This window comes from Canis lupus, chromosome 22 (assembly GCF_003254725.2).
Source record: "Canis lupus dingo isolate Sandy chromosome 22, ASM325472v2, whole genome shotgun sequence".
Lineage (NCBI taxonomy): Eukaryota > Metazoa > Chordata > Mammalia > Carnivora > Canidae > Canis > Canis lupus.
The window spans coordinates 18292989-18306636 of NC_064264.1; the positions used below are offsets into that span (position 1 = coordinate 18292989).

The following is a 13648-nucleotide window of genomic DNA, read 5'->3' on the forward strand; positions in this document are numbered from 1 at the left end:
CTGGGTCGCAGGCAGGCGCTAAACTGCTGAGCCACCCCGGGATCCCAGGGTGTAAATGGATTAATTCACATTATAGTACGTTTTTCAGTTTGATTCAAGTTCAATTTAAAATTGAATTTGATTGTTTTGATAAAGTTAATTCAAATATCGGGACCCACCAAACGGAGGCCTGCCCAGGACCCAGCTTTCTAAACCAGGCAGGTTGCAATTAGGGCAAGCACCTGTCCAGGACGCCTGCTTCCCACGCTCCGACGCAGCCTTAGCCCCGCCCCCCCACGCGAGAAATCAGGAGCGGCTCGCCCTATAAGGAAATTCCCCGCCTCCCAGCCCATCATGCCTTGCTGCTGACTTCCGGTTCTCCAGCGGTATAAAGCGGCGGCTCCGGGCCAAATTTCAGGAGAAGCGTTGGTGCGAGCCTCTTGACTCTTCTGACCTGGGTCGTTTTCCCTGGAATAAATGGTGTCAGACTCGTTACTAAATAGTCTGACAACAAGAGGGGACGAGCCCATGGCTGCCGAAGGTTCCAGGTCAGCCCCCAGAGCCCGGTGAAGCCACTCTACCTTCCGCTCGCTCTTCGCGGTAAGTTTTCCTCAGACTGAGCTCCCCTCATTTCCGGTTCTGAGCGCTCTGCGCTTTTTGTCTTAAGCCTTCTGAGTGGAAAACTGGGATAGGAGAGACTCTAGATTTTTCACAGTGAGAACTAGTGGGGCGCACACAGCCTCCAGAAAAACATACCATCAGTTGATTTAGGATTATTTTCATAGGGAAAAATAATGGGTGTACCTCCTAAAAACAGCATGAAAACGCCGTTGAGGCGTCACAAAAGCCCTGAGGTAAGTCCACAGCTTAGTAAGGACGCAGTTTTCTTCCCCTTTATGATGGTGAATTCGGTTGACCATATTGAAGTCCATCAGAAAAGTCATAATTAAGAAAATACGGTTTTACAGTATGTCTAATAGCACTCTACAATGTACATTTTAAAGCCAGCATTAATATAACAAGTACTATAAATTCACGTTATCTTCAGTCTCAGGTACTCTTCAAAGCAAGGTAAGAGAAGAGTATGCTATCTTGTCATGACATTTCTTTTCAAAATACGTGGTTTAAAGAGGAACGAAAAGAGAAGGTGAGATAAGAAATTTTGAGTTTAACCCCCTAATCTATCTCAGGACTTCGATGAAAGGGCAAAAGTAGCAACAACCAAACAGGCAATACAAAAACTACCACCACCGACAAAATGCCACTTTTTGGAGATTTTGGATTGAACTATGAGAAAAACGTAGATTGGTAGTCTTAAAAAAAAAAAAAAAAAAAGATTGGTAGTCGGTAGTCTTTATGCTAAATGAGAACTGAAAGTAGCCCATTTGCAAAGCCAAAGTAAAGGAAAACTTTTTTTCATTTTGTTTATGAGAATGCCGGATAATACCCTGCATATGTTAAGATACAGTTTGAGTTTACTCACCTATCCTCTCTGATGTAGAAATACTTTATCCTTTAACATCTGAACTCTATACAGTCCCTGAAATCTTTTCCTTTGTACTCAGATCACCACTAATTTCTTGTATGTTCCATATTCTAATTAAAATTGCCAGTTAAGGGCAGCCTGGGTGTCTCGGTGGCTTAGCGCCGCCTTCAGCCCAGGGCGTGATCCTGGAGACCCAGGATCGAGTCCCACGTCGGGCTCCCTGCATAGAGCCTGCTTCTCCCTCTGCCTCTCTGTCTCTCTCTCTCTCTGTGTCTCTTGTGAATAAATAAATAAAATCTTTAAAAAAAACAAACAAAAATTGGCAGTTAAAATATTTCCCATTTTTCTTCTCCCTAAGCAAGCCCCCAGCCAAAATTATTGTGATAGTATAATGATTTTGCCAATTCAGGTTCTTTTTGTGTGGAAATATCTTGGAAAAACTGTAGCATATTTCAGGTGCAAAGTGAGCCAGATTCTCTTAGATCTATATATAGATCCCAAGCGAAACTAAAGATATCAAATATGCTTTTGTTTTTCAAATACTGGGTAACCTGATATCCTCTTTTTTTCTGTTTGTTTTTTTTTTTTATATCTTATATTCCTGAAGTGAATTATAAACTGTGCTGTATTTTCCTTAGTTGTTAAAAATATGTAAATATAAGCTCTTCAGTTATCTTGTGAATATTTGGGGCTGGATTGCTGACTCTGATTTACAGATGATGTTGCTGAGAACTGAATTTCATTTTCATATTTCCAGGAGTTATTTTTGTTTTCATTGTTTAACTGAGAAATAGTTAATCTTTATAGTGTTTAGGGCATATGCATATTTGACTATTAACTTGAAATCTTAAAATATTTTGCTTTTACAAATAAGATAAAAAGATAATGCCCTCAGATCAGATGTTCAACTATGAAAAATACATTGATTCACTATGTAGGTAGAAAACAACACAATTTACTAGTTTGTAAAAATATGATAAACTTTCACTCTCCTAAAGAACTGTTGGGTGGTTTAATGGAATTGACCATTGTTTTTCATCAACCAGTATTTTTATCATCTAAAATATAATTGGACATGTTATTTTGAAGAAATTTGACATAAAGTTTCAGTGTTATCAGTGGACACTTGCATTGTGGCAAGGGAGGTCTCAGTTCTTGGATTCCACCCCATGAAAGTATTACATTGGCATCCGTGTGCGAATAAAGACAGCCAGAGGGAAATAGCAAGCAAAAGCAGTTTATTAAGGACTGTACACTCTCAAGATGGGAGAACGGGCTGGCCCAGAGGTGGCAACTGTGCCAGGGTTAGAGGTGTCTCTTTTGTTAATGCTTACATAGGTTATGGGTTGTACCTATGGTGGTCTCCAACCAATGTTTCCAACTGTCTAAGGGTCTCCTACTACTGGCTGGAGGGAGAGTTTTTGGTCTTACAATGTTCTTGCCAGAATGTCATAGCCATTTTCCCCCACGGTTTAGGGGACGGGGGTTGACATTGCTGTAAATATATTATAATGAAGCTATAGGTTATTATAGGACAAAAGCTTGAAAGAAGAGCACAGGCACTGCACCTGCACTGCTTGTCTGATAGCCCCAGAACGTGGTAAACCACTGTTTGTCACCTTGCCTCCAGCTCATATGTAGCCAATTGCCTACTCTATCATCTACTCATCTACCCTCTTTGTAACTAGATGTCTTCATTACTTTGAACATGAAAATATATTTCTTTAGTGTTACAATACATAGCTGAATCATTCCAACTTCCCTGCTATCACTTTACTTCATATCTCAGAATGTGAGATGCCAAGGCATATTTTGGTTGCAGGAGAAAGATTTTACCATAAAATATGTTCCCAGCACTATGTTAGATACAAGATTTCTTCACCAATAAGGTTTTGTTGTGGAGGCAAACTATTAAATGTCTTCATCTAATCTGTTTTCAGTTTTTCTCGAAACTTTTCCTTGACATATGTTCTTTAATAGGATTTTGTTGTGTGAAATGCCCTTGTACAAAACCAAGCAGTCTTTAAATGACCACAACAGACTATAAAATCTGTTTCCCACTTCAAGAGGCAAGATTCAGAAAAAAAGCAGTATTTCAGTGAAAACAGTTACTACTTTTCCTTTTTTGACTAGTAAGTCAGATGATATCCCAGTCTCCTTTTTTTATGGCTGAAACCCTCAATATCATAATAATTCAGTCTTGTTTTCTTTGCTACCACCTGCAACATAATTAAATGTATCCAGAGCCATTCCATTTGGATGTATATTTCTACTAGCCCTAAAAACATGTTACTTTTGGGAGAAATTTAATTAAAAAGCAAAGTCTTCTGTGTTCTCAGAAAACCCTTCCACAAAGGTGGAATATAAATAAAACTTTTATTATCGAATAGACATTAGACCAGAATGCTATGCACATCTCAAGCAATCCACTAAAAAAGAGATTGCAAAGACCGAAGGAAATCTTACCTTTTATGTACCCAGGCATATACACCCGATTACTTACATGTTCTTGAGATGATCAGTAACTAGTTCTCTAGTAACAGGACTTGACAGCACCATTTGTCACATGTACTGCATCATAGGTTCTTTTGGTAATTGCAGTGGCCATTTGTGCTTAATTGGCTTTATCCAAAGGAAAAATAAACTTACAGAAGATTTAACAATTTGGTGGGATGTACCCGTGGAAGTTAGGCTCCTACCATTCCACAAACTGGGAGATGAGAGAGCTATCTTATTGATTACATCTCAAAGAGATAGTTGGGACTCCTGAGTGGCTCAGCGGTTGAGTGCCTGCCTTTGGCTCAGGGCGTGACCTGGGTTTCCTGGGTTCCAGTTCCACATTGGGCTCCTCCATGGAGCCTGGTTCTCCCTCTGCTTCTCTCTCTCTCTCTACCCCCCTCCTCTCTCTCATGAAAAAATAAATAAAATCTTAGAGAGAGAGATAGCAGGTCCTTGAGAACAACATTCCTGGGGCAAGCGTGCAGGAGCCTTGTTTACCTTTTGAGAAAATTTACATACATTTATAGAGACAGAAAGTACTTGTAAGTTTTCTTAAGTAAATGATCTAGGAAAAGGATAGTGGGGAGAGGTCTTTTTCTTTACTTTCAACAGATAGATTTCAGACTCTTAACTTTTAATCAGTATTTGCCCTTACACTACTGTATTATTTATCCAGAGGAAAAAGAATCAATAAAGTACTGATTCTTGCAGTTATGTGGCCTGAGAAATTTCACGATTAGCAGTCAGCAAGCTCGAGCCCTGGGAAAGCTGATGGTGTAGTTCCAATCAGATTCCAAAGGCCTGAGAACCAGGAGGAGCTGATGATTTAGTTCTAGTCTGAAAGCTGGCAGGCTCCAGAGTCAGGTGGATCTGATGATTTAGCTAGAACAAAAGCAGGATAGATGTATGACCATGTTCTAGCCCAAGACTATTATCCAGGAGGAGTTCCTTCCGAATGAAGGGTCATTCTTTCTGCTGTTCAGGCTTTCTACTTGTTGGATGAGGGAGAGCACTCTGCTTTACTCAATCTGTTGATTTAAATGTTAATCACATCCCAAATACTCTCAGGAAACACAGAATAATATTTGATCAAACATCCAGACACCTGCTGGCCCAGCCAAATTGACATTAAATTAACCATCACACTGATCAAATTGAGTATCAAAGTACCTAACTTCTTTCTCCGTACATTAAGAAAAGATTATTTTTCACTCAGTGACCTTCAATTTCATGTTTGCATAGCACGTTAGATAGCATTTGAAAAGAATGGATAATATTTTGAAAAATACTATAAGAAGCTTGTTACCTAGAGGTAATATAGTAAGATCTCTACTGATCTCCAAAATAAACTTTTTCTCTGGTAGTTGCGATGTGAATATTACCCTATCTTTCCCGATCTTACACCGATTTTTACCAGAGATGTTCTATAACTCTACTAACTTTTTTTTCTTGTAAGATTCCAAATACTTAATTTTGACTTAGGTATCAATATAACTTTACTCTCTTTTGGTGTATGTCTTGTTTACCAACATTTCAAGCTTCTTTCTGTACAACTCCAGGAATGTATCATTGATAATTCAATGTTAGTCAAAAATCTAATGTATCATTGATACATAATGTATCGATAATTCAATGTTAGTCAAAAATCTAATTTCATCCTAATTTTGTTGATGTATTTCTTTCAGTTTCATCCCACATGATCCAGTTAACTTGCACCTTTCATTGTCCACATGAACTTCTCTTTCTTATCTGTTTCTTCATTATTACCACAATTGGAAATAGTCTCACCTCTATAATTTTGTTTTTAGTATTCTTTATCCTTCAGTGCTCATGTCTGCAGTTGTAATCTCCTTAAATGTTGACACAGGCATCCTCCTGGAAGTGCATCTTTAGTCTTTTGCATATCATAAGTGATTCTCTTACTGTATTTTTCATATTCAAGTCATTCTATCATGCTTGTGTTCATATTTTTATTCTCCAAAATAATTGTTAATTCATAGAGAGTAGGCAATGTTTTTTTTTTTTTTCTGTTCCTCAACTTCTCTAGCAGTATGTCTTATTTAAATGTTAAATAAATAAGTTGATGTGTACTGATAGCTACACTTAGGTCTCTTTAACATCTTTCAGCCTGTGTATATATCTTGCATGTAGTTATTCCTCTGAGCAAATTTATACTATAAAGAAAAATTTTATTGCAGTTAAATTCAGAGACAGTAACATCAACAGGCCCTTTAAAAACCATTTTTGTGGAAGAAAAAGTGAGTAAACATTTTATTGTCTTTACTAAGCTTAAGTATGTTTAAAAAGCAAGTGATTTTCTTAAGAGCTTAAAAATGCATTTTCATGGTAAAATGTTATATATATATATATATATATTTTTTTACTTGAGCTGATCATTATGTGCCATGAGACTGGAAAATAATTTGTTGAAATAGATTTCAAAGTTAAAATCATACTGTTATTGTCACAGTAAAGTATAATAGCCAGCTAAGGGAATTTGGGGAAATCAACTTTAAAGAATTATCCAAAAAAAAAAAAAAAAAAAAAAAGTTTCAACTGATTTTTCACCTGTAACCTTTTTTTTCTATCATAATTTTCAAAGAAACCTCTGGTTAAATGTGTAAATTTGAGAAAGAAAATAGGATTATAATTTATTGTTTTCATTTTATTTTGAAGTTGCTGTTTTGAATTCAGTTTAACAAAAATATTATGTTATAATCATTTAAATAATAATATTAAAATCCTATAGTAAAATTTTTTCCCATGAGTTATCGAAGAACAGTAGAACAAAATGTAAATGCCATTACAGGCCACTGGTCATCACCTTGCTGTTATTGAATTACTCCGTGAAATATACCCTCCAGTCAATTGTACAGTGCCGTTTTAGCAGTTTTAAATGGTTCAGCTGATGGGTTTCTTGTTTTTCTCCTGGGAAACTATTACGTAATGTAACTGTAAATTGTTCTGTTGCCAAGAAGATTTTTTTGTGTTGTTGCTTCCATTTTCTTGTTTTAAAATTACAAATTCAATTTTCAAATTGTGTAGTTTTGTTAAAAACAAAATGTATATATTGATGTGTTAATGCTATGTTAAATTTATGTATGTTATTTTATACATCACCTGTTTTAGAAATTAATAGAACTAAGTCATTGATCAAACATATTCTAGGTCAGAAAGTATTTTAAGCACTTTGCATATGTTAGCTCATTAAATTTCAAAACCTTTTGAGGTAAATACTGTTCCATTTTACAGATGAAAAAAGTCATATAAAGATTGAGCATTTCTCGCTCAAGGTAGCCTCACTAGGAAATACTGGAGGAAGAGGTAAAGAATCCAGGTATTATGGTTGTAAAAATCTGCTTTCTCACTGAGTGTGCTTCACTGCTACTTGGCATTTAATTTTTAGCATGGTTAATATTTAACAATGATCAAAATGCAAGTTATTATTTGGAAAATATTTTTTGTTCCTTCCCACTTCAATTCATACTTACTTTTTAGTCCAAACTGTACATTTCAAAAATACATTTCTTGAATATTTAAATGCAGTATCAAAAACAACATGACTTATACATAAGTGCCTCATCTCCTAGTGCATTATACCCGTGCATTATTAGTGTCAGTTTTGTAATTGTATTTAGAATATTGAGTTTATAACATTTTCCATATTACATTTCTGTCTACCATTGTTAGAGAAGTTACTCCACACAATTAAAGGTTGCCTTACTTCCAAGCTCTGTTGGAATTTTGTAAAGAATGTTTATTCATCAGCTTTTAGGAAATTGTCCATTTGGTTTTATTTTATTTTTTAAAATATTTTTTATTTATTCATGAGAGACCCAAAGGGAGAGAGGGGCAGAGACCTAGGCAGAAGAAGAAGCAGGCTTCAGGCAGGGAGCCAGATGTAGGACTGATTCTGGGACTCCAGGATCATGCCCTGGCCCGAAGGCAGATGCTTAACTGCTGAGCCACCCATGTGTCCTGGAAACTGTCCATTTTAAGTTAGCATCCCTCATTCTCTTATTTTCCTTCATTAGCATTCCTGCATAACCTTGTTAATAAAATGGTTGCTATTATACCAGAGATTATTTTCAAAGGGTAAAATAGTATTGGCCCTATACTCAGAAAATATGAGAAAAACCCACCTAAAATGTCAAATTTCAAATGTCCTAAAATACGTAGCTTTTTTTTTCCCTAGATGAGTGGAGTAAAATAATGGGATCTAAATAGAATGGAAGGAAATATCCTGCCACAAGGATATTATGGAGTGTAGTTGAGACTTTAAAAATAATTTTGTATAATTAGTTTATAAAATATTGAGCTATTTATTCATTTTTGTAAAGCAAGAAATCTAATATAAAATATTTGGAAACATGCTTTTCTCTGCCAGATCCTTTAGCAGAAATTAGAAAACATAATTTATTTCTAGCTTCAGTTCACAAATTTCATGGATTCTATTACACCTTCAAAGATAAACTCTGCAAAGTTATTAAGAGGAAACCCTTACTTTTAGTGAAAAAATTACTTTCCAGTATCACTGATATTCAGAAATTAGGTGGATGATATTATAATAGAATTTTACAAATTTCCTACCTTATACCCAAAGATATAAAAACATAAAAAGGGCTTTAATGCAGTAGACTTATGGCCAGTTAAACTCAATTTTCTATCTTGGATAGTGCAACTCTAGCAATTTAAGGGGTCATGATTGTCATCCATAAGTATCAAATTATTAGTGATGTCCTTCAACCATTCTTAATGCCCTAGATAGCCTATTATTTATCTATCTGCTGTCTCCACTCTCTTCTGTCTGCAATCTTTTTACCACTTTCCTCAAACCTTCGACTGACTCCTGCTTCTCTTGGAGATGTCAAATTAAACATCCTCTTGAGGTCTTCCTTGACTTCTGAGACTAGGCTAAATCCTATTAAAATGTCCTTTATCAAGTTCTCTTTTATACGTTACTAAGATTACTAGTGAATTACTTCTTTTAACATAGTAGTTTCTTATCATGTACCTGTTCAATGCATGATTTAATGCCAGGCATTAATTTATTTTAAATCCTGCCCTTTGAGTGTTTTCATACTTTACTACTGAGTAGTACTCTATCAGCCCAAACTGGCTATATAAAATATTTATTTTATGTATCTTAAAAACAGTAGGTATATTCTGATCTTCATATTCTATGATAAAGTTTAGAGGTCTGTGTTCTTTTTGCATGTTGCTCATTGTTTCCATACTTTGACAATATCTGCCATTAGCTTCCCTTATTTGAAACATCTAACAGTTCTTCTTTAATCCTTTTATATATGTCAGTTTCACCTCAAGTCACATGCTCTGCTCTCAGAATAGTTGAAGTGTGATGATGATAATTATACACAGTTATTTCGTGGTCAGTAGAACAATTTGGGGGGAGTTTTATTTTTTTCTACCAACATTTCTTCTCATTATTTGGTAATGATAGCACATTGATTGACTATCTTCAAGGAATTAACAAATTCCTTCCTTGGTTATGATGTAGTTCTGAGGAGGATGTCCAATATTGTTAGACATTGTGTTTTTCTAAATAGAATTATGTGATAATTGTCCACAGAACCAACCATATGATTATCTCTAAGCAAATGAAATAATTGATATCAACTTAGTGAATGGTTTCCTCTAGAAGTACTTAAGGAAATTTTTATTTGTTTCTGATGATTTGTAAAAATACACTGTTGAATTGGAAGAACCCAAAAAATCATGCTAAGTGTACATGAAGCATCTATAATATTCCTGGGCATAAACTGTAACTGTGTACAATTTTGGTTTAGTCTATACACCCATAAACCCAAATTCCTTGGTAGATTTCAAACTGTTGACTCTACTATTCTCAACTGTGCTAATAGTTTTCCTTCTTGGAAGAAGGAAAAAAAGAGCAAAACAGTATTTGTGGGAAAGAGTTAACAGCCTTTTTCAATATACAAATATAGTGAAAACTTACTGAATGTACAAATTAAAACTATAAATAATTTTTTATGGTGGCACTTAAAGTGAGATGAAAATGATTTAATATTCCAAATTACTCACTATCCTGAAAAAAACCCTTCATTAACAATATCTCAATTCAGCTTAGACAATCAACATTCTCAGCTATCTTAAAATTTAATTCAAAGCAAGAAATGAAATCAGTAGTGGTGTTTCTAGCATTTTAATGCTGTTTGTTTATTTTTTTCTGAATTAGTATTTCTCTTACATGTTACTAAATTTAGTCATTTCAGAAGAATGAATTTACCTTTGATCTAGGATAAGAAGCTAAACTGAAGATTGATTATTGACTCTGTTCCACTTGGAAGAAAAAAAGTAATTTATGGGAAGTAAGCTGCTAATTGAATACTTTTGTGTTCTAGTCATTATTTCCAAACTTCAAGGACAGAGATCCTCTAGGATTCTACCCAGTATTGAGCTTGCATTCCTGTTGGTAAGTAATGAGCTCATAATTACTTCAGCTCTAGATCAATCACTTCTCTGGTGACTCTTGATAGAGTAAAAACATTTTATACATTGATTTTCCTTATTTAATTCATCATCTTTCCTATCTTGTTTAGATTCCTTGATCTATTCAGTGTTTATGAAAATTCATTTAAAGATACACAGATGATCTTTTTCATATGTTCTAAATTATCCAATAGAGTGCTTCCAATCTACAAATTGTGTCGGAATGTACACAGAGAAATAGGATAGTATGTGAAAATGTGATTATGGATTAACCTATTTATAGAATTGAACATGTACCCTCCCTTTCAGGGAGAAGGCAGTTAGTAGTGATGGGGGGGGTAAGCATTTGAGTGAGGTTGGTAAGAAACATAGGGGCAGCTGGTAACTGTTTGTTCAGGGTGCTGTACTAAGAAAAATCACCATCAGTGTAACATTCACTAAATAATTTTACTTGTGTAAATTTATTTATTTATTTATTTATTTATTTATTTATTTATTTATTTATTTATTTGCAGGACTGCACGTGGAGCACTGCAGGGAGAAGATTTTTTTTTTTTTTAAGATTTTATTTATTCATGAGAATACACACACACAGAGAGAGAGAGAGAGAGAGAGGGGCAGAGACACAGGCAGAGGGAGAAGCAGACTCCACACAGGGAACCTGATGTGGGACTCGATCCGGGGACTCCAGGATCACACCCTGGGCCAAAGGCAGGTGCTAAACCGCTGAGCCACCCAGGCTGCCCTGTAAATTTATTTAGAGACCGATTTAGTTGCAAAGACTTCAATTCCAACCAGAAAGCAAGTGAGAAATTACTCTTTGTTGAGTATTCCCCAATTTTGTATTGTCTATTTCAGCATACTGCGATACTGTAGGCCACAAGAAGTTTGACTTTCTTGAAATATTTTAACAGATGATATGGATTGCATGTGTACCACTTAGAATAATTATTAACCCTGACCACTGGGGGTATTTCCAAATGTTCAGGTACTTATGCCACAAATGATCAGTTGGGAGAACTTGGGCCAATTTTGCAACTTCTCTGTGGCTTAATGCTCATGTTTATAAGTGGAAATGATGTGTATATCATAAGTTACTGCAAGGTTTGTGTGGCATTTGCTGTGATATACTTAGAATAATGCATAATGCTTAGTATTCCATGAAAATTAATTATCATTCTGAAATATTTAGGCCTTAGACTGAAAAGATAATCAAAAACATTTTTACTAAATACAAGGAGTTAGTAGTTTTTTTCTTTTGGTTTTATTGTGTTTCTTTGCAATCAATAGCTCATCAATCTGATAAAACACCTTGAAAATTAGCTGAGCTGTTTGATCAATTTTCAGGGATATTGGAAGGGATCAAGAAATTGAACTAAGTGTTCAAAGTACTTTACAACACTAAGTTTATTAGTCAGGAGTTCTTTATTTTGCAAGTGACAGGATCCTATAGAGAAATATCTTAGGGAAAAGAAACACTCTGAGAAAGATAATGTCTGACTGAAAGAAGTGGTGAACAACCTTAGAGCAGAGCATTCAAAGACATAGGTGGGTTTCAGACAAAACACACTCAAATACTGTCATAATCCCATCACTCATCATCTTATCTGCATTCTTCTCAAAACATAAAATTTGTTCCTATCTGGAAATTGTTTCGGACCCATCCACGAAGTAATTTCACGTTGCACATGCTATAATATCTACAGGAAGATCAAGGTTGATTTCTTGATCTGACAGTTCTGTAGTTTCTAGAACAAATGGTCTGTATTTCCCTTATCACCTCCTTTGTCTTCTACTTACTCTTCTCTGGTAACCCCTTTCTCCACTTGGCAGGACTCGATCTCAGCTAAAATCACCTGACTGCCAAATCCAATGATCCATATCCAGTTTGAATCTAATTTGACACAGTTTACTTCTTTAGTAACTGTAGCTTCATTAAGTGTCTTTTCTCTTTTTGTGTACTCAGAATTGCCTTTCAAACTGTCCTCAAGTCCTCCTTAGTGTTTGTTTTCTCTAGTAATCATGCAGGAACTTCTTGATCTCTCACACTACACTCTATGGGCAGTTTTGTTAACACACTTCTCAATGAATGGTGCCATTTGCCTTAAAAGGAAACCTCTGATATGGCTATATTTTGCCTTTCAGATTTATTCAGGACCATAGTATTTTGATTAACTTCTGAATACCTGTTTGAGCTGTTAATACCCACTGTCTTCCTTTCATCTGATTAATGTTTATATGTGTTGTGCTCCTATAATGCAATAGGCATATGGGCATAGATGCTGCGAGAGAAACATGCATTTCTGACAAAGGAGAGGAGTCATGCCTTAAACGTATAATCACAAAATATTTCTTTACTGAGCATAATAGTGCTATGAGGGTGTAAGACATACAGTCTTACACTGGAACAGCATAAAAAGGTGATAACTGCCTCAGTGGATGCCAAGGGAGAATATATGATCCCTTAATACAGGATTGTGGTGCATGAATTGGCCTTACTACTTATATTTTCAGGTCCTCCTATCTGTTCAGTGTATCTTACATTTGAGACTGTCATTGCAAGCAAACTTTGATTATTGGACACACCTTCAAAATTCCTTGGAATTTTAATTTCTAGAATTTTTATAAAAAAGTTCATGCTAGGAGCAATCTCTTCTTGCCCACCCTTAACTCTCATCTCTTTTCTAATAGTGTCAATTTTTTTGTATCTCTTTGAAAATGCTATGTTAGGTAAGGCCTTTGTAATTTCCACATGTCCTGCCACATGATTTCCACTTGAAAATGCACAGTCATTTCTCTGATACTAATTAAAAAGAAGCCTCAGTTTTGCATGTTTTCATAATAATCATGGATGTCTTAAGGCTGTTATTTTCCCCTTTGATTTCCAGTTTTACAAATGATTCTGTTATTTGAAATTATTTGTATAAAAAGTTAAAGGATGATTTATCTGGTGTTTATTATAAGCCACTTAAGGAATTTGCTGTAATTCTTTAAAAAATCTTTATATCTTAGTACAACATACAGTATCTTGATAATTCAAATATATTCTTAATTTAAATTCTCATCAAATATACTTTACTTAAATATTTAAATATTTAATTATCTTAGGTAAATATATTTAAATCTCCAAAAGTTAAAGAAGCTATTAATTAATGTTAATATACCAAGAATATTATTTTCTAGAGTTGAATTACCAAAGTAATTTTAATTTTC

At 35.0% G+C, this 13648-nt stretch overlaps 1 long non-coding RNA gene across 8 annotated transcripts in view; it reads left to right on the forward strand.

Moving 5' to 3' along the window:
- Positions 1 to 289: 289 nt before the first annotated feature.
- The window catches only part of LOC112678781 (uncharacterized), a 59147-nt gene continuing 45788 nt past the window's right edge, over positions 290 to 13648 (forward strand). Inside the window, exons 1-4 of one of the 8 annotated variants that reach the window (XR_007404897.1) lie at positions 290 to 579; positions 6163 to 6222; positions 7217 to 7301; positions 10348 to 10418. This is a non-coding gene — a long non-coding RNA (uncharacterized LOC112678781). Of the gene's footprint in view, positions 580 to 621; positions 1051 to 6162; positions 6223 to 7216; positions 7302 to 10347; positions 10419 to 13648 lie in introns of those variants that run through there. The other 7 variants (XR_007404895.1, XR_007404896.1, XR_007404900.1 and 4 more) reach the window with 7 other exon arrangements.